We start from the raw sequence: 22,516 nt of genomic DNA on the forward strand, positions 1-22,516 counted from the left end.
CCCCAAGGTTACTACTGTAGCAGCCTGATCATGGACTCAAGATCTACAGCTCTCGTCTGGACCACTCACATGTTAAATCAGCCTTTGACACCCATCAGGCTGCCTGGTCTTCCGCCATATAATTCCCAGGCAGAATTCAAAATTTATTTCAATTCAGAGGTTCATCCCAACAGGCAAGCTAGATGTTGTAGTCCTGTTTTGGAAGTTAACCGGCTTGATAACACACACCTGACCAGGCAATGTCACTTGCCCTCAGTGAAAGAAACTCGTTAGCAGAGAGTCCTACTAGGCTACACAATGAAGAAGGGAAGTCCTGGCTCAGGTTCCTACAGGACCATTGTAGTATCAAGTATTTTAACAATAGTTGCATGGCCTGAGATGAAACAAAAGTAGCCCACTCATCTCTTTTTGCCTGTATGTAAAATCCTTGTCTTATAATAAAAAGTTCTATGAAAGCTAGGTACTTGGACCATTGGCATGTGTCACTTTACAGTCCTTATGAAAAAAAAAAAACAGCAAACCACACAGTGCTAAGACAGAGAGTTTCTTCTTATAAAGAAAGTTCCTTGTCCTAGCTGTGCTTCTGGGACAATAATATAGTCAAAACCAAGCCTCAGTGGTGAGTTGATTGTGTGATAAAGTTATAGTGCTTCCCAGTATTTATCAAATTGAAACCTTATTTCTCTGACCATGCTCTTCTGAAGGTTTTGGACCAACTGCCTGCAGCTCAGGGCAGGAGTGATGCTGCCAGCACTTTGTAGTAGTCAGAAAAGCAAATGAAAGACACAAACAAAAAGAAATGGAACAGAGCGGAAGTCGAGTAGGGTAAAAGCCTCTTCATGGAAAGGTGGTTGGTAGGAGAACACTACAAACTGGGCAGTTCCAGAGACAGTAAAAATTGAGCAGAGGTCCAGAAATGGTCTTTGCTCTGCCTGTAGAGATGGATAGGCAATGTTTAAAAACATGCAGCTAATGTAAGCTAAGATATGGACACAGACGTATGTCTAACTGTCCATGTAGATATCCTGTGACAATTTAGACATGGTTATGTATTCTTTCTGAGCAGACCTTGCTTTGACTGTGGGACCTACTCTACATGCATTGCTGCTAATACATTGCGTGAATTTATGAAATTACTTTAAATAAAATCAACAGATTTCTGAAGTGAGCATGTTGTTTATGAAATGGTAAAATCTTTAACAGTGCATTATGGAATAGAAATCAAAATTGTACTTATCTGGAAAAAATAATTTGTATTCAAAATGTCTAGGAGGGAAGAATGTTTTTGTTATTGTTGTTCTACAAAACGCAAAAAAAAAAAAAAAAAAAAAAAATGAAAGTATCATCTTGACACATTTATGAGGTTTTTTACAGTACTTTATGCATTCTGGCAGAACATGGCTTAGAAGATACCAAGATAGTGAACAAATCTGTTGAAAAAAAGTATAAATTCTGTTGAAAAATGTTGACGGTTTGAGAGTTATGTTCCTTAAAGGGAAAAAATATCTAGTCCAAAAAGTACATTTAATGCATGAAAACTGGCATTGATAAATTCATGAGAGATTCTGAGATGTGACATCAAATAACAGCAAATACTGTGTACATTATTTTGAGTAATATGTATTGGTTCCTGAAAATTTGTGTGCAAATACTTTTTGTGATTTTGGATGGGATGGATTCCAGTAATCAGGATACAAACCCCTAATTTTATAATTTCTGAATGAATAATTGAAAACTAATTTTATCTAGGAAATACATACGTATCTTCCAAGAAAGCAATTTTATAAACCATAGCAAAACAATTGATCACTGATGAGAAAATATTAATATTTTATAAACTTTTAAGGAAAAATGTTGCTGTTTTGTGGAAAATTGGATGTTTGGTCAACAAAAACTCCATGCAAATTTAGAAAGTAACACTGGTTTTGGAATGTTCTGCTTGTATAAATGCTATGGTGGAAATATAAAATATTAAAGTATTTAATTTTAACATTTTTAGTTTCATAATTCTATCTAAAATTTATGACATTTTGAAATTTCAGCATTTTGATAGATAAAACATTCAAAGATATGTTTCACTCCATGTTTAAATGAACTCTTTGCATTATATTTTCAGATTTAATTTTTAGCTAGTAGCAAATATATCCTGCATCTATTTAAGAGTCAATAATTTATTTTTCATGGGATTTTTTTCTGCTTCAAAACATACTTAATTAATAATTATGACTTCTTATGGCTTTATATAACTCTAGGAATTTCCATCTTCCATCTGCTAAAAATCTCATTTCGTTGAGTGGAATATTACTATGTTTTCAAATATTTTTTTCAAAAAATAAATCTTTGTATAAATCTATTCTGTGATTCTAAGAAACTCTCACTTTTTCCTTGTTCCTTGGATCACATTTTTGTATGTCTCGCTACAACAACTTGTGTTACAGATTCATCATATTTTTTTGCTCTCTTGAAACCAGAATTCAGTGAGAGATTAATCCTACCTTGAGTGGGATGTACTGTTCTTCTCTACGTTCTTCTCTTGTGAATAATCACGCAGAATGGTTACGTCCTCCTCTCTCATGCACCATTTTTCCCTTCCCATTTTCTTAGTCACACTATGAAATAAATTGTTCTACACAGTAGTGGCTATAACATGTCAGAGGATTTGATATATTGCTGATTGATGTTTCTCTTTGCTGTACATTACACATGGGAAAATAGGTTTTTGGGACCACCTCTTTCTTCCTCCTTTGGTACTTTTCTAATCTGCTGTGTATGTTATTTGTATGTTTAAGTGAATAACATAGATGCAGCATGATTTAAAAAAAACAAAACAAAACACAAACACAACAACAACAACAAATAACACAACAAACACAAGAGGAAAACAAGTTGTGAAAATTTCTCCTACATTCTCAGACATGGCCACAGCTGTTGGCTCTTATTTTGTTATCCATATATGTTTTGTAAAAAGTATGTTTGGTAGTATACGTATTATTTTATTATATTAGGAATGTTCTTACGAATATACACCATGGGGACTTCTTTTTGAAAAATTGTATTTATTTATAGTTAGTTCCCACATACTAAGTATTTTCCATACACTTTCTTCTAAAGAAAAAGGAGAGTAAATAACCACAGCAAGAAACAAAATGCAAGAGAATTACCAAGTAGACCTCAACTTTTCTCTTCTTTCATCCTTTTGAGGAGCAAAACCAATACCGTCTGAACAAATCAACTAATCTCCGTTTATAAAATAACAAAGTATTACATCAGGATAATGAGAACTGTCTCCTCCATAGTGCATCTATCCTGGACTTACAGGTGAGTTTTTGCTGTATGTTATAGTAATTATAGCAGACAATAGTCAGGGATATCAACTATATCTTGTCCATTTCTCCTTTTACTGCTCCATGCCCCTCACACGTTCAGGTTTTGCATAACCAAGCATAAAAATACACAAACACTAGTACACCATGGGGTTGAAAAGATGAATTGTTAAATAAAAAATTCACAGTTCAATGTTGAAGACTTTATTTATTTTGAAATCTCAATGCATTTAATGTATGAAAAAAAAAAAAAAGAGTAAGAACTCCTACAAAATCAACTTTCTTAAAAGCTTTGCCCAGTTGACAAAGCAGCTATAATTGAAAGAGCATCTATGTGTCATTCATGTATGATATGGCTCTTAAAATTAAAGGAATATATTTGAAAAATATTTGTCATGTGGGTTCAAATTGTCACACACTGGGAATGTTAATGTGGCATTATAATACTTTCTTGATAACACGAGGGTTATTCAAGTGAAGAAAATGAAGTCTTATTACATGCCATGTATTTTATTTCTGAAAAACTACACTAATATCATTAAAATGGTGTTCCTAGAAGGAGAAGCTTTTATTCAATGAAGAATGATGGATAATTTCCCCTGATTAACAGATATAATGGATAGAAACCATATTTCTAATACAAATGAAGTCCACTGAACAAAAATCATTGTAATAGTCTCTGAAAGCATTTAACTTTATGCATGCCTATTTCTTTAAAACTTTAATTCTCTTGTATCAATGTTTTTCAGAAAGGAAAACACAGCACAACTGGGTCCATAGAGCTGCAAGTCACTGAAAATAGATTTTCTTAAACAGGTTTATATAGACATTTCTATTGATCTACACAAATTTTTATATTGTTATGTATTTAGTGGTGATATTTACAACTTTAATGGCAATTTTGGCTTTAAGTCAAACATTAAGAACTTTGTATTCATTTTCTGCTTCATTGTTTTGATTTTATACATTTAATTTAGGAGATCTCCAAAAGTATTTTAAACTACTTTAGAGATGTAAAGGCCTGTTAATAGGTCTTTGCTCACAGAACAAAACCTCAGAACAGAATTACGTGGTAAATAAGCAATCATACCATTTAGGGACTGATAACTGTTTCAGATATGTGGAAAGCATTCAGATGGATTACTTTTAATAATGAAATTTTCTGTAAGCAAATTCATTTCTCTTTGATGACTTTTTCTCCAAGAGATTTTGACCTATGTGATTTTTTTCCTCATACAGTTGTGAAACAGTACTATAGAGGTGTGTGTGAGAAGCAAGTACTACTTTAAAACTGCAAGTCTAAACATGCCTAGATATTCCAAATGAATGATGCGTATAACAGTGATCATGGAGAGTATCATACGTGTCTAGATTTAAAAAAATAAATAAATAAATAAAGGAAAGACAAGAAGACATCTAAACACAATTCCCTTTGTGCCACCTGCCCCATATTATTAAAACATGAGGATTTTCAGAAATTATTAGGAAAAGTTCAGGACTGGGCTGGTGCTCAGTTCTGTGAAGGAAAAATTGACATAATTGAGTCTGAGAGCTCTTGGTGCTTTCAGAATAAGTTACAACAGTGTGATGACAAAAATTGATTGCTATTTGTTTTGGATACATGAGGTAAGGTTTCCTCTCTTTTGTTTGCATCATTCCAAACACTGGATGTTTTTGATTGCAGTGTAAGTGCAGATAATGGTGCTGGCAGTAACCATCTCCAGTGGATATTCTATTGCCTTACGATTATCTTCTGAAATTATTTTTTTCTTAGTTTGGGTTTTATGTTCAAGTACAGAATAATCATAAATAAACGTTTCCCCAATACCCTGCCCCCTTTTCCTAACCTCTCAATTTGTCATATTTTATTTATAGAGACAACATATAAGTACGGAGAGAGCAATGGCCTGGACTCACACTGTCTCAATTGTGGTTCTAAATGGACACACTGAGTTAGGAAGCCTTATAATCCCAGAAAAGTCTCTAAAAGCAACTGATTTTTAGTAGCCTCACAGAATGTTTTTAGCAACTACGTTACCAGTTGGTAGTTTCAGCTAAATGTCTGAAGCTGAGCATAAAGTGGAATGAAACCAGGCCATAATTCAAGTTGTCAGGTTTAGAATCCAGAACAATAATATAATTCTGAAGTTAGTACATAAAAGAATTACTAAATAGCACCTCTTTTTTAAAGCAGCAACAAAAGAAAATACTGAAAAATTTTAAAGGGTTTTACAAGTGACATAATGACATAGCAGAAAGGTGTCTCAGGAGTCAAATTCCTTACCAATCTTAAAGTTCGTGGAATAACTACGCATCACGGAACGACGTTTGTCAAGTGATGAAGAGTATAAATGTCCTTCTATGGGATGGGGGAATGAAAAATGTAAAACCAAACACGTAAAATATCTCATCCTAGAAAACGGCATACATTTGTAATTGATTTGCTATTTTGTACTGAGTTTACTAATGACAATAATTATTTATTTTACAACTGCAATAGATCAACTATTAATTTAAGAGACCATATAATCACATTTTTTGTTCTAATGTGTAGGTATTGGGGACATTGCATTATGTATGTCTCCAGCTTATACTTCTGACATTACTTTTGTTTAGAAATCCAGCTTTATGTCAGTTTCTGTTCTTCAGACTTTAACTATACAGAGAAAAATACATCCCCATACTTGAGCAGATTGCTTTGACAGTTACATGTGATCAGATAAAGGAGGAATTGTAGTTAGTGTTTTACTGTGCACACCTACAATGTCCAACAGGAGAAAAGTATTTTCCACGGTCATATCTAATAACAACACTAAAGCAAAGAAGGCACATGTGAATGTGTAACTTCCTTGCAAGAGGTACAGGGGAGTACAATGTGCTCCCAGAACCATAGGTGTATAAATATTGGCCCAGGTACTTTTGCATTAGACATTCTGCGGTGTCGTATCTAAATACGAGAGTTCACACAGCCTGGGTTATTCCTTAACGATGACCCCCACGTTGGGAGCTCAGTCTCCCTAAATTTCCTCTTCAGCCCTCAAAAGTCACAGTGACTTGTAAATTGAAGTACTCTATGTCAGAGAGACCACTGATTTAAGAATAGCAGATAAACACCTAAAATTAGATCTAAGGAAAGTGAGCCCACAGTTAGAGGTAAAGAGTTAGTACCTCTGGTCAAAGTTTTTGCAGTGCTTTCTGGCTTGTAACTACAGACACAGAGGTAATAGCATTTTAAATACACTGGTCAGATCCAATATGGCAACTACTAATATTCCTTTTCTATCCAATGCTAGGAAAACTGCCTTGCCTTTGAAATGTTTGAAATATACTTTGACATTAATCAGTCACAGTCACTGAGCATTAGTAAAACAGAGAGTAAGTTATGAAATGTGCATTTCCATTTGTTTTCTCTAATGGTATTACTATAGACCACTTGCCTTTCAATAAACCCTTCAGAGAGATTTTAGATGTGGAACATACAGTTTGCCAGAGGAGACACAGATTTCAGACATTAAGAGGTCTTCACTAGGGACCGTTTTTATTTTCTGTCATTTTTTAATTAGTCTCTCTGATATTTCTTCTCAGTTTTGTTTGACAAAATATAGATTCTTTCCACTTTACAAAATTTTTACAGTGGAAGCTTAAATTCTTACTTTAGATAACTCATATACTAGGGACTTACAAATATGCAGCTGGTGCTTTAATCTACCTAGATAACAGGGTAACTGCCCCTTGTCTCCTTTTATTTTGAGGGTCATTTTTTTCCACAAATTATAAGTGTCTGCAGATATTTATTTTAAGTATGATTTAAGTATGATCCATCTCTGTTAATTGTTTCAACAGGTGACACAACTGTTACCAACAATTTTATTTTTTGTTGATGACCATATATTTATGCTTCTGTCAGTCTATTTTTACTGTCTCCATAATATAAAAGATAATCTTTATAGCTTCTATAAAGTACATAACTGATATGTATACAGACAATGTTGATTTGGAAATTTAAATTAAAAAATATGTTGGGTTTATCATTACATATTTATTTTCATTTACATTGATTCTTGAAAATAAGAAGACAGAGCAAGGGGAAAGAGAGGAAACAGGTCTGTTCAGCACAACAAAATGGTGCCTCAATTTCTTTTTTAAAATGGAGAAAATGTACTTCTGGTCATTTGCCAGAACGATATCTTTATTAGCAGAAGTTTAAGCTTATCCGCCTGAAGACAGAGACTTCTGTCAACCTAGATAGAGTGTCAATAAGGCAATAATCTTTTGATTGTCCTTTGAAGTATGATAAACTCAACAAAGTGACCCTTTAGAGAAGATCAGTTTCATGTTTTCTTACACAAGAGGTATAAAAATCCTTTGTTACTTGGTTATTCTCATTCATGTTTCCATGTAAGTGAAGAAATGTTGAGACAATTTTCATGGCTAAAATAATGGTTTGAGGAAGACTTATAGAAGGGCACTGTGAGCTTCTGATGCTTTCTTGCTGAATAAATGTCATATAAATCAGTAAGGGCTGATTTAAAACTTGTTTTATTGCTATTTTGAGTTGCTACTGAACATTTATGAAAAAGTCTGTCACTTCTTGTTACTACTGGGAACCTTGCAACCACTTACTTCGGATAAATAATGACTCATCATCTGACATTCAGATGAACTTTGTGAACCTCGGAGAGAGGAGCAGGAAACTGGAAATCCAGGACTAGATTAGTCAGTGTCCTCGCCAAATAACACTCTGATGTGCTGCCAATTCATACCTGTTTCACCTGTGTGGAAATGATGCCACAAAATGAAGAATGATGATAAATCTGACCTCAATTTCTCCCTAGTATATCTAGCTCATTCCTTGCAAGGTTTTTAAAACATAACAAACCAAATTAAAAAAAAAAAAAATACACAACACCTCTGTTAAACATTTTAAAACCTTTTATATTCTAAAGGGCTACACAAACCTGTGAAGTTACTATGGTAAATTCTTAAATACTTGATAACAGAAGCCATATTTTAGGAGGAATTTAGTCCATCACAGCTATTTAAGAAATATTCATTATAACAGTAACTTTTTGTCTACATTAATACACTGTTTTTCTCCTCATTCATGCACAGACAAGGAGAGATTAAAAAAAAAAAAGTAGTAACAAACCCTGCTGTATTGTAAATGCACATAGTTTTATGTGTTTCCTTTTATAACTTAAAATTATTGAGTGTCAAATGACCTGCTGAACAAAGAAGATAAGCGAGCCACTTAGGTGTAGTTAATAGAGTGCAAACTAAAACTCTAGCAAAATGTTACAGTCCACCAGCTTAGTAACACCATGTAAGCAACAATACTCCATGACCCTTAATTAACATTATAAAACAGCTTCAAAGGTTTTGAAGATTATAATTGCAAGATTTTACAAAGACTAAAGTGGTTAAAACATACTGTGCATTGTTGTGTATTGCATACATAGGTTAATAAGATCTAGCGGGAAAAACATTACGAGTTCCAATTATAGAACAAAAGCTACCTTTTCTGTTCAATATGAGTGCTCTCTATAGGCCTTTAAATTTTATTTAAAGGCTAATTCCTGCTCAACAGCTTTTCTTGGGTTTTATAACAGGCTGATATTCATGTATTATACAACATTTTGAGACTTACAGGCATTATTTAAAAGAAAACGTATTTTTCTCCTGATTTTTTTTTTCCTGTTCAGATAAGGGGAGTATATTTAAATGATTATTAGGCTAAAAAATATTTTTAAAAATAATTTGAGATATTAATGTATGGTTTCCTTACTGTTAATAATTATGCGAGTATGAAGTTTCTCTATTTTCACATGGATACCCCCTGTCACCCCCTGTCACTTATATGCAGTCAAAAGCTCTGTTGTTTCAACTGATGACAACTGTTCCTCAGTCTGCTGTTGTGCAGTGTAGTAAAATTCTTGGCTCTCCTCAGTAACCTTCTCATGGATACAGGAAGGTGTCAGTGAGGTGCCCCTACAGCTGTCTCTGGCCCAGGCTGGGAACGCCCTGCTCCCCCAGACTCTCCTAACAAGGCAACTGCTCCAGCCCTGACCATCCTGGTGCCTCAGGACTCACTCCAATTTATTAACATCTTTATTCTATTGGGTCATTTCTCAATGAGGGAGCCATGGACATAAAAGATAAAACATGGCTTTGGCATCAATCTTAGAGTCCATTGTTAACTTGCAGGATTCAAACATTCTCATCAGAGATTTTCCCCATCACCTGCAGGATCAAGGAAAATATCACCATTTCCAAGTTTAACAGCATAGAAAAGAACACCACAACATACTTTGGCCACGGAGAATCACATCCAAATATATGTTGCCTATTAGGTACACTAGATGTTCATTATGTTTTATGTTTTGCAAGCAAAAAATGATTTATGGACTGTATTCAGGAGAGATATGACTGACGCTGCAATTCCATGACAGCACAAGTCAGTGTTGTTACAATCTCACACCTCAGACATATGTTTCTTGTGCTAAGTCTACGATTTACCTGGTCTCATAGTGAGTCAGTTTGGGGATTTTGGGGATTTGAATTAGTCTTTCAAAGAAAAAAAGAAAAAAAAAAAAAGAATGATGGAATGATGTTGCAAACTACATGTCCGACAACAAGAACAGAAGACACCAGGGATGTGACAGTACAAATTAAGATTTCTCAACAGATCTCTTAAGCCAATAGATAATTGTTTGTAAGAAAAATAATATTATATAAAAGAAAACAAATCAGGAAAAGATTTAAAGTGAAAGGATTTTCTATTCCAAATACATCCTCGAATGATGATAGAACTGTTGACAGAGCCTTTCTGTACCACCACTTTATTGTGTTACTCATAGAGGGGCTCAGAGAGGTGCAGGCAGAGCAAAGTAAAAAAAAAACCCGGATCTATGTTCTATCCAAATGAAAAGAAAACCAGCTCTAACTTTTATCCCTAAGGCACTGCCTCAATATGAATCTTCTTCTGACATGAAAAAAGAAAAATTTTAGGGGGAAAAAACTAAACCAAACGAAACCAAACCAAACCTAAACTAATCATTTTTTATATAAAGATGCCATCCCTTTTCATATATTAACTGAATTTGTGGTTGGCTGAAGTAGTTTTTTATCAAATTTCAGCATTCACAGTGATGCCAGTCTATAGCCTCCACAGTTTCATATATGCAAGAATCAAGGCTCAAAAATGGACCTTTAGGAATAAGAGAATAAAAATAATAGCTTTAAAAAGCAGTTACTGTAGAAAAATGGATAATAATATCTGATTCAATATCTGTTTTCTGTTGGATCCATCCCAATCTTTAATGTAGCAGCTGGAGATCAGTATGCTGCAGCACTGTTTTCTTCTGTAGACATTTTGTTTGGGTAACAAATAGATGTTTTATACGACATATTACTAGTTAATAGATTTCCAGTAATAGAAGGCCTTTTTTCTAACAAGTAGTTCTTTTAATCACAGTTTTAGCAGTTATATGTGCTGTAACACTGCCCACAAAGCTATAGGTGTTAACAACACTTTATATTTCCTCTATGAATTTTACTAATCTCATGTATTGTACCTTTACCCCTCCAGCACTTTGCCTCACCATGTCAATATTTTAAATTGCGTTAACTAGGGAATTATTTCTGGAGGCACTTGCACAGTCATTAGGAACATAAGAACTAAACGTGTTGTAAGAAGTAAACCGAAATACGTAAGACTAAAGCTTATGAACAAGATCCTCTTTGGTCTCTTTTCTGAGGGGCTATAACACAGCCATGGAAAATTGGTGGACCTCTCAGCCAGCCACAGGCATCCAGTGCCAAGAGAACAACCCCACGCCAAACCAGACACCTGATGGCTATATGAGAGGAGCTCAGATGTGTCAATACCTGTCTGTTAAAACAGTTTGGAGCTTATGAGGATAATTGATTTTTTTTTTTTTTTCTGCTAACTTAATAGGCATTGAATGAGGTCTCTATTTGTTAAATCAGTGCCATCTGTGTTGTATTTCCTCCCATCCCCCTCAGCTTAGGCATATTTTGATTTTATTCTAGGCTAGTGCACACATTTTTCTTTTTAACCTTAATTTCTTTATTCTGTTTGCTATATGAGAAAAAGAATCAACACATTTTACAGACATGATTAGCACATATTAAAATGTAAGTATATTGATTTTTTATGGCTCTTCAGTCTGGAAACTTTATATCAGTGCGAAGGTGTTGCTAATAAACTTTAACATGTTTGTTGATAATCTTTTAATCAGCTGCCTGCAAAATCCTAAATCATAAATGTATTATAAATGTTGGAAGATTATCTAGATTAAATAATTGCTTTATTAGTATAACACACACTATGGATGTAAAAGTGTTACATTTTAGTGGTAAAATATGATATAGTGTAAGAGACATTTCTGCTTAGTTTTGTAGATGTTCATATTGTTAATCAGAAATTTTCTTCAACTCACCCTATAGCCACTGTATATAATGCCAGATCCAGAACTACTCTTGCCCAAAATAAATCAGTCCATTAGTGATATTTAGAATCAATAGGAGGCTGAGCTAAGTGACAGTTTGCTTACATGTGCTCTTTACAGCACACTTTTATAATGTGTTTATAGATAATTAATTTTCTATTTGCCCTGCTTGAGATAAAGATAAGTGATGGCATGTGATTGTGCGGAAACAGTATAGCAGAGGAAGAAAAAGTTGGCTTATCAGTAAAGGAAAGTAATTATTTCCATGATTATTGAAGGAATGTCAGAAGACAGGAGCACTTTTACCTAAGGCCCTCCTGCTTAGTTGCAGAGAGTGAGCTGTAAGAGCTTGTCTCAATCTATGCAAGAGAGAGGGATTTAACCTTATGTCTTGCGGAATTCCAGAAGCATAGGAAGATGAAGTATCTCTGCACAGTCCCAGCAGGTCATTCTGTAGGGTTAACCTTTTTTTTTTTTTTTTTCTCTCATAGAGGCTGAATCTGCATAACTTAGTCATAACTGTATAATAAACCAACTCTGTGCTAGAAGGGTTTAGGTGTTCCCAAAAGGAATCAGTTGCAATTCTTCTGTCCTGCTCTTTTCCTCCACTCTTCAAACTTAACTTCTGCAATGGTGAATAATGCAATGATGAATAAACATGACCTAAAGTAACGGGAATGGATAGAATAAGGTAATTCAAAATGATCAGCTACGACCTAGTTCTTAAACAGGTAGGTTAGAAAACACCCTTCCACATGTCTGGAATCCACCTTAGGTCTGACGCTGGTTTTACCGTATTAAAGGTCTTTCCACACTAAAATAAGTAAAAAGGTCATTTGGATAAACCTTTATCCTAAACCATTACTAGGCTGTATAATTTTTCTATTAGTTTGAGCCCATAATTTATTTTTAGGGAATAATTTTAGCCAGTAATAAGAATTTAAATTCCATTTAATGAGCACTTTTAATCAAGAACAATATGTTATTATGGCAGCAGGATCTTTATTTTTAGCCAAGAAGGACAGATTGCCTAGAGGAAGAGATTTAGTTGGAAAGTTTTCATGTTTTTAAAATCTAAACATTATGTGCTTCAATACAGGCAACAACTGGCCTATTTCCTTCCATCCCCCTTCCATCCTTCTTTCCCTACTTCCCCCTTCCTCTCTTCCTTCCTTCCTCTCTTCCTCCTTTCCTCTCTTCCTCTCTCCTTTTCACACAATGTGGCCCAGTAATTCTCTTTTCCCATCCTATAGCATAAGATACATAATGTTTGAAAATACAAGAATTACCAAATATAACACTTGTAAAATCTTTGTAGGATGATTTTATTCCAAATACTGAGTCAACTACATTGATCTGCATCCTGGTTTTAAATCCACAGAAAAATGTGAGAAAGATTCTTTTCTCCTGTTGCCTTCCCTTCTCCTCAGAGCATGAAATTATTGTGAAATGTTGCATATAATGGAGGGAGAATTTCCATCAAGTGCAGTATGGCTAAGTATAGAGGTGTTCCTGGTGCTGCACCAGAAATATGCAGCTAAGTTCATCAAACTCTGGCCAAAACTTTAAAAAATTGAAAAACACATAAGATGCTAAGATGTATCTTAATATATAGTCTTGATTCACATTTCCCTTATTTATAGTAAGATCTGAAGGACAACTGCCAAATCTCACTTGGATTCAATTAATGATGAATAGTATGAGGACACAACTAATTTCATATTCTCATGTTCTGCTGGCATTTTTAAAGACAAATGACAGTCAATGTCATAAATAAGGCAAAGTTTGTATTGACACTCTGCAGGTTACTTCACATGTTACTAAAGCTTTCAGAAGCTGCCATTCTGACCTAAATAGCATTCAATGTTAGACCCATCCAGCAGAAGACGATAGAGACTTTTTTCGTTCATTGATTGTCATTGTTTGTTTTTGTTTATTTGTTTGTTTTCAACATATGTGCAAATATTGAGCACTTTCAGATTTCTGAGAGGTTGAACTCAAGGGTACTCAGCAGCCTACAAATACTAAATACTCCTCATATGAGAAGTCAGGCAGATGTATTTAAATTTCAGCTTTGAATCTGTTAGGTTTGCATTTGTTAATATGTCTGTGGATACTTTTCCATGTTACCCTTCCTTTTTACCACCAAGCTGAAGTTCATTTTTGCCAAACTGACATTTTTTAATGGAAAATGAAAAATTTTGTCTACACTTCAAAAAATGAAGAGGGGGTGGGATAGAGGCCTATTCAAAATAAATTGTGAGTATCCATCAACTACAATATAGCTAAATGGGTTTTATTTCTCCAGTCTTTTTCCAGTAGCACACATCTCATGTTTGATGTGCACTTATCTGAGCTTAAATTATTTGTTAATTTTAAAACATTACAACATTGAAGAAACAGCCTCAGAAGACAGTTCTCCTTCATGTCTTTTGTTAAATTTCATCTCTGTTTAAATTAAATAAACACTTAGACAACCACCTAATCATCACTCTCTTGAGTGAGACACTTGCTTTTCTACTAAGGAAGAGCACACTCTTCATATAATATTGAATTGTTAATCTACACATATAACTGATCCAGGTAGCTATGCCTTTCCTCATTATTTTTATTTTGTTCTTCTTTTCCCTTTCCAACTGTTAATTAGAATAATTTGTTTTATAGTCTCTTTTATTAAACTGTAGTGTGAATATTCAAAGACATGGTTAGTAGTTAAGCATCTAATTAGCATCAAAAAACAGGTGCGTAGGTGCTTGGTACCTTTAAATTTTGATTGTCCTTTCAAGAGTGTTTTTGCAGTAATCTTCCCACATTCTCAGAGAGTATCTAGAGTGCCAAGCAAGTAGAGCCTCAAACAGATCTACTAAACAAAAATCCATTTCCATAATGTTTATCCTCCTTTTTATCTTTTTATTTTTTCTTTTTTACTGTGTAATTTCAGATAGATTTACCTTTCTATTTATTAAGGCAAATTTATGGAAAAAAACCAGCAAAAAGGGTTGCCACATCTTCTTCACTAAACAAGACCTCTCTTTTTTCTCTGCTTCCTTCAGAAAAGAAAACAGCTTCATTCTGGGGGCACTGATGATGAAGTTTTTTCTTAATGACAAATTTATTCCTTTAGATCTTTGATACAGTTTTGCTAGTTTTAGAGGTTACTTGGTTTTGGTTTTTGTTGTTTTGTTTTTTTTTTTTTTCCTTCTCTTCAAATACTTACTCTTTGCAGCTTTGTTTTTATTAAACTAGATATTTTGTTGTGGTTTTGTTGTTGTTGTTGTATTTTTTTTTTTTTTTTGGTGGGGGGGGTGTGAACATTTTTAGTGCATAAATTTTCACTAAAAAGAGGAAGAGTTGTGATGGTGTTTTTGCTGGAAATGAGCTTATTCCATTAAACTACTATAGGGCTATACCAGATTTGCATGGTATTTACTGAGAAATAATCAATTGTGATTATCCTGACCCCCTTACAGTCTGGCCTATAGTGACCATCAAGCATTTGTCAAGAAACAGTCAAGTAAATCAGGTACCCACAAGGACAGAGTAGGAAGCCGCATAATTAAGCAAAACCTGAATCATTACGCTTCATTCATCTGGCATTTTTGAATGCTTTACAGCTGGCACATTAATAAACATCTATTGTAAAGCAAAAGAGGGCAAAGATGTATTTTTAATATTTCAGTACTGTAGTGAATCTATGAACATTTATCAGGCTTAAAATTCTTGTAAGATTCAGTTCCCTGGCACAGAATCAGCTTCTCAACTGTCCCTGTTAAATTCTGCAGCCCTTGGTAGCAAAACAATGCATCTATGACATCTGTGTTTATAAAAGCAACATACTAATTTGTCTTATTTTCATTCTTGAACCTTGGTTATTATCATCATTGCTATAGTTCCAGTCTATTCTCTTTCTAACAGACTAACATTCCTTCCTTTCCATTTCATGGAAATTCCTCTTGGCTACTTTAAGTCATACTGGGCTGTGAATCATAGAACCATTTTCACTTTTGACATCTGTTCTTAGAAAATGTAAATGACAGTCACAAGAATGCAACCTTGGCCCACTCCTTTTTCCCACAACGACCCTAGAATTTCTTTTTTCTTTCGTTGCTCCAGGCCATAAATACTGAAGATCCTAATTAAAACACAAAGTTTGACTCTGTTCTCTTTGGGGATTACAGGAACTAAGTAAGTGAAAGGAATGTGAATTAAAAAATTATACTGGTCCCAACAAAGACACCCCCAGAGTTTTAAATTGTTAACTTTTCTGTGCTCTGGGATCATGTACCTTGTAAGGGAAATAGTTACTGTGGAAAAACTAATGAATGTAGACATCATTCAAACCAGTTTCACACATACATGAAGTGTCAGTGTGAATAGAATTTCAAACAAAAACATCTAAGCAATTATGCAAGGAGGAAAGAATTATATTTGCTAGATACAAAGACAGTTTTGTTGTCTCTGACTTCTTAGAAATAAGTGCACTTGTGTTTGTGTGTGTATGTAAAGTATGCCTTACAGTAGTAGTAAGGCTCCATCATTTGAACAAACCAGGCAAGAAAACTGACACATTTTCTAGAGCTGATGTCAAGAGTTGTAGGTCAAGGTCAGGCTGAACATAATACCTTTTCCCTATACAAGGCAACTTTGTTTAATTGCTGTATATATTTTTTTCTTTTTCTTTTTTTTTTTTTTTTTGTTTGTTTGTTTGTTTGTTTGTGGTTTTTTTGTTTTTTTGTTTTGTTTTGTTCCCTAGAGATAACACATTCAAGTTGAAAAGAGGATAATGTAGATTTACTTGCCAGGATTTTGCCTGGCTGTAGCCTCCCTGAGGTAAGAAAACCAATCTAATAGTGTGGCTTGATTATGCCTACAACAGATTAAGAGAAAGAATAGTCAGTTTTTTTTCATGGGGGACTTTTTCATTTTGCCAGTTGTCCTGCATTAAAATTCAATGCTAAAAGGAACTCTGGGTACAGATAATGAACCAGATTATGTCTCTAATACTGCATCAAAATATAAATTAGGAATCAAATTACTGAAATTTTCCAAGTGAACAGTGATTTTCCATGGTACATGGTTGGCTGACCTTACAGTGTTTCATAAGTGATCTTCCAGTGTTTTAACAAAACTGAACTGAGTTTATCAAAATATTTACAGGAAGATGAGAATAGATAGCATAGAATACTTCAGTTGCAAGGCACCTACAATGGTCCCCTAGTCCAATTGCCTGATCACTTCAGTTAAAGTACATCGTTAAGGAAATTGTCTAAATGCCTCTTAAAAAGTGACAGGCTTAGGGCACCAGTCACCTCTCTAAGAAGTCTGTTCCAGGGTTTGACCACCCTCTTGATAAAGAAATACTTCCTCGCACCCAGTCTAAGCTTCTCCTGAAGCGGCTTTGAACCATTAATTGGCTACCTTTGGTAATTTTTGCTGTTTCCTCCAGGAATGTATTCTTGATTTAAATGTAATATGGATGGTTAACAGAATCCAATAGCTTTCAACTAAAAAAAGAAAAAAAAAGTTATATCCCACCTACGTTTAAAATGCTAATGGGAAATAATGTGCAAATGCAGTTGGTTTAGACTTTTGCAAAACAGTGAAAGATTTTATGCCTAATAAGCTTAAGTGTTATTGTATTTCATCCGCACTTCATTAGCTAAATCTGGAGAATATTAGTGAGCTTTGTTTCAATGTATTGTGATACCCAAAACAAACATGATATTTTGTTTTCTTTATTATTTTTTGTGTGTTCTTGGTTAACCACAGTCATAGTGACTTTAGTCAAAAATGCAAGACTTCTAGTTGGACAATCAGTTTTGGCCTTAACTGCACATCCAGTTCTTATATGAGAAACCTATGTTTATTTAGGTATAAGTTCATTTGCCTGTCATTAAGAAAGTGATTCAGATGTGAACTTTTTCTTGCATAAATGATTACTAGTTTCTGCAAACACTGATTTATTTTTTTTTCCTCTTCTCTCAGTTGTCTCTACAATACTGCAGAAAAACAAACAAACAAACAAACAAACAAACAAACAAACAACATAATTTCTTCCACAGAGGTCTAATATGTTAGAAATATACAGAACTGCTATATGTATCCAGCTACCAGGTGTATGCATGTGCAACCCGTTCATTGTGTTCAACAGTATGCTGCATTAATGCAACATATCTGAATACAAAAGCACTGCAAAAAGAAAACACATTTTAAGGCACAGATTCTATGCATCTAAGTAAAGAGGCCCTGCAGCTAGCAACCTACATTATCTAGACAGTAATTAGGGAAAGAAGTATTCCAAATGGGTGATTTCATAGTTCATGAAAGGCCTGAACTATGATTTTATCTTTATTGAAAATATTGTTTTATGACAGCTACCTGGCCACTCTCAGCAGTATCACAAAGCTAACAACAATTTCATATACACTTAGGTGTTCAACTTATTTTGGCAAATGTACAGGGAATCTAAACAGTAAACTCAATGCATATAATGTAGATAGAAATATAATGTAGCAGGAAGATGTGCCAGGGGAGTTTTAGATTGGACATTAGGAAAAGGTTTTTCACCCAGAGAGTGGTGCAGCACTGGAACAGGCTCCCCAGGGAGGTGTCACAGCCCCAAGCCTGACAGTGTTTAAGAAGAGACTGGACAGTGCCCTCAGACACATGGTGTGAACTGTGGGGTTGTCCTGTGCAGGGACAGGAGTTGGACTCAATGATCCTTGTGGGACCCTTCCAACTCACAACATTCTATGATTCTATGAATGTAATGCATTTTGAAGTGCTAAAAGCGGAAGTGATCAACTAAATAATTGCAGGATATCTGCTGCATACTTGCAATAAAAGCCTCTAAGTTCTGACCTATGGATTATAAGAGGAAAAAAGAACAACTAGTGAGTGGTGAGTCCTGTCACTGAGTTGAAAAAATTCAAATGAAATAAAAGCAGTGAAAAGGGAAAAAGAGAAAAAAAAAAAATAATACTAAGACTGGTATTAACATAGTACATATTTTTTAAGCAGAAATCCAGAGCATGAGGTGAGTTAAATATTTGGATGACACCACTTGTTTTCATTCTTCGAAAGGTTATAAGGATCTTCAGGATTTGAGATAATACATGGTAGCTGAGCAATGAAAACAAATTAAAATCACTGTAGAGAAATGCAAGATAATGTATCATAGAAGGAACAATTTGAACTTGCACAAACTGGTGGATTGTAAATTAAGTGTTACTATCCTAGAAAAAGTGAAATAACAAATAAGTATAATTATAAAAAACTCAGGGGGAACATCTCTTCAGTGCCCACTGACTGTCAATAAGAGAAAGCAAGGGGTAGAATATTACAAAATTAATGAATTAAAATACAGAAAATATGTCAGAAACACAATTTCTCCTTAATATAATAAAAGCAAGTACGTAATTCAGAGAAAGACAGCAAAACCCTTTAGCTATTTTATAGTAGTACTCTAACAAGTTATTAAATACAACAGAATTCTGAAGCCAGATGAACAGATGATTAAAATTGGTGTAGTGCCTTTTATTTTATTAGTATTGTGCAATTTACAGCAGCTGAAAATTTGACCACTAAGTTTAAAGAAGAAATTAATACCAGATGACATGACTGAGAAGTATAAAATAAATAGTTTAAAAGCAATTATGTGTTCTTGTTTTCTCCTTTAGTTACAAGAATAAAAGACCAAACACTTCAATTAAAAAGGGGGGAAAAAAAAAAGATTGTAACAGTGAAAAGAACTATACAGGTTGGGGGTTGGTCTAAAGGCATTTTATTGGAAATTGATACTGCAAAACAGTGAGGCATTCATTTTATTCTCTGGTTCCTGCTTCATATATACATGTTTTGAGTTTCACTTCTATGATGATCTTTCCTTTTGTTTTGGAGTCCCTTTTCATTCTCATGTCTTTTTCTCATACTTTTCTTAGTATGGCCTACCCTCAAATATATTTTTTTGAATCAGTGTAAAAATACATTACTATGGAAATAAGCATGTTAGAAGAAGAAAAATCCCTGTTAGTCCTAAAATAAACAAACAAAGAGGCAGAAGAGCCAAATAAACTTCAGAGAACAGCAATCAGTGCAGAACCACCTAATTAAGCTCAGGGAAAACGTCATCAGAGGTACAACCTTGAAAACAACTCAGGAGTGTCTGATTTCTTGTGAAGTTATGTATATATGAATTACTTTCTCTATTCTTCATTTAAAAATAAAATCAGTAACACTTTTTAACCTCAAAAATATTATCAGTTATATTTGTAATGTGAAACCATCTTTTTATTTGCTCTAGAGAGACAAAATTCTCTGCAGATGAGACTATTTGAACTGAACGTAGGGTTTCATTGCTTAGTGAAGCAGTTCTAACAACGTAAATGACAAGACAGTCAGAGGCAGTGAATTAGGAATTCAGTTCAGTACTAGATATCTAAATTCAGGTAGATAGCACCTTTCTCTGGAGGTCTGAAACATTACCTGCTTCTCTCTGTTCACTAGATAAGGAAGGTCAGCACATACAGGATGTACAGCTCAGTAAACACCCAAACAGTACAAGAAAACACATTATTCATGTGAACGGGGTATAAATCTACAGAAAAGAAATTATCACTTGTTTCCAAACTCTGTCTTTCACACATTTTTTCTACCTTTCTGTACTTACACTTCTCAGATTTATTGGCCTTCTGAGAGAACTGTTTCATTTGTCTATAGATATTTTACTGTACTTTTACACAAGGTTGTAGTTATTATTGCTATGTCTATAGCTCTGTTATTTATTAAAAAGTATTCATAAAGAAAATATGATGATGTATAAGGTCAAAATTCTCTCCTCCGGTCCACATTAGTAAAAGAAAAATTACATCAGAATATTGTATTCCTGCATTATGAATTACAGATCTATTGTGATGATTGTATAGCAGAAATTTTTCTATTGTTACTGAATTTGGAAATGAAAGGGGATCCAGGCATCTGTTACATAAGAATTAACATCAGTGCCTCAAGTTCAAGTTTGTTTCTGAAATGCTGAAAACTATTTAATCAAAACAATACTGTATTACTGTGGAAATGTACAGGCCAAATATAATTAGAACTGTTTCTTGGGTTGTTATGTTGTTTGTTTGTTTGTGGTATTTTGTTTGTATATTTGTTGTTTGTTTGTTTTTATTTTGTTAATTATAGGGGGGCAACATACTTTATGGAAAACAGTAGAACACCTTTGGTTTTGTTCATGGTACAAACTTATTTTACTGCGGAAAGGACAGAAAATGCTCCTATATAAAAATCTTGAAATCCTTATTAAAAGAGTTTGTATTTATTGGAACACACCATTTTATCAATATAAGTTGCTGCATTTAAAATTCTGCATTATGTCATTTTCCTAAATAACAAAAGATAAATGGAGCTGAAGTCAGACTTCGGTAAATTTTCCCTGCAGGAAATGTTTTTGCAACAGATGGTCTCCAAATATGTAACTTAAATGAAATACATCTCCTGGTAGCCATTTTTATAATAAAAAAGTTAAGTAAAGAAAAAAATAGACACATTACAATTATGGACCTTAATTGACTGAGTAGTTAAATAGAAAAATCTTGGAATGTAAGTAGAACAAAGTAGAGAAATGTTAATGTTATATACCTAAGTAAATGGTGCATGACATAGAGTAATTGTATATTTTCCAAGATCCCTTCCAAGTACCTTTTTTTTTTTCGTATGGATGAAATGACTAAATAACTAAAGAAGACTGAAGTGTTTCTATTTAAGGCCTGAATTTTCTTTTTCTCTCTTTTTTTTTTTTTTTTTTAAATTCATTTTGTTCACTCAGGCTTTTCCCTGTATCATATAACAACACCATATATTCATTAACACAGCCAAAAAAAAATCACGGCATGCACAGACTTAAACTTTTCAGCTGTCTTAAATATTTAATAAGTATTTTGTTTTCATTTTGAAGAAAAGGGGTGAGGTTCAAAGCTTTGAAGAAGAGATCACATAACCCGTAATGAGGATTCTCAGTGCTCCAGGAGGAGAGAGGATAGAGATGCCTTCAACATTCCCGTGGTTTGGAATAGTTCCACTGTTGGCATCACACTTGCGGACATTTACAAATTTTTATTTACTCTGTGCAGAGTGAAATTGTTTATGTATCACTCACTCCCACTCTGGTAGAAATGACTCTATTTATTAGTAGCTCACCTAAAATCAACTGTTTAAACTTTAGGTTTCAATTCTAAACTAGTCACACCTGCAGTCAGTGAAGGCAAAAGGAGGAGACTCTCAAGGTAGGTATTTAAGATACTGGTAGAGACTCAAATTCTCAATCCATCTCTCTTTCCCTCTCTTTGTCCTTACTCCATGACCTCAGAGGTATCTTAATTAGAGTCCAGTCAGACTCCTGATATAAACAGACTTTGTCTCCTACCCAAGATGTCTTCCTTCAACACCTTGCATTCTCACAATATCTAAGTTTTCTTCTTAGGACAGAGTCATGTTTGTATAATACTTTTATTTCTGTGCTTGGCAGAACACTTACTGAGAGGTGTGGCTGATCTCCTAGACCTAATAGCATGTGGTATTTTATTACTCTAACCAGCTTGTTACTCATTGCACTTCATCTATTAATTTAAAGTATCATATTTGGCTCAGTGAAAAGTTATGGTAAGTTGTCAAATATGGAGTTATTCTTTCTATAGTTAATATTTCTTTTCCGATATTATT

This window comes from Patagioenas fasciata, chromosome 1 (genome assembly GCF_037038585.1).
Source record: "Patagioenas fasciata isolate bPatFas1 chromosome 1, bPatFas1.hap1, whole genome shotgun sequence".
Lineage (NCBI taxonomy): Eukaryota > Metazoa > Chordata > Aves > Columbiformes > Columbidae > Patagioenas > Patagioenas fasciata.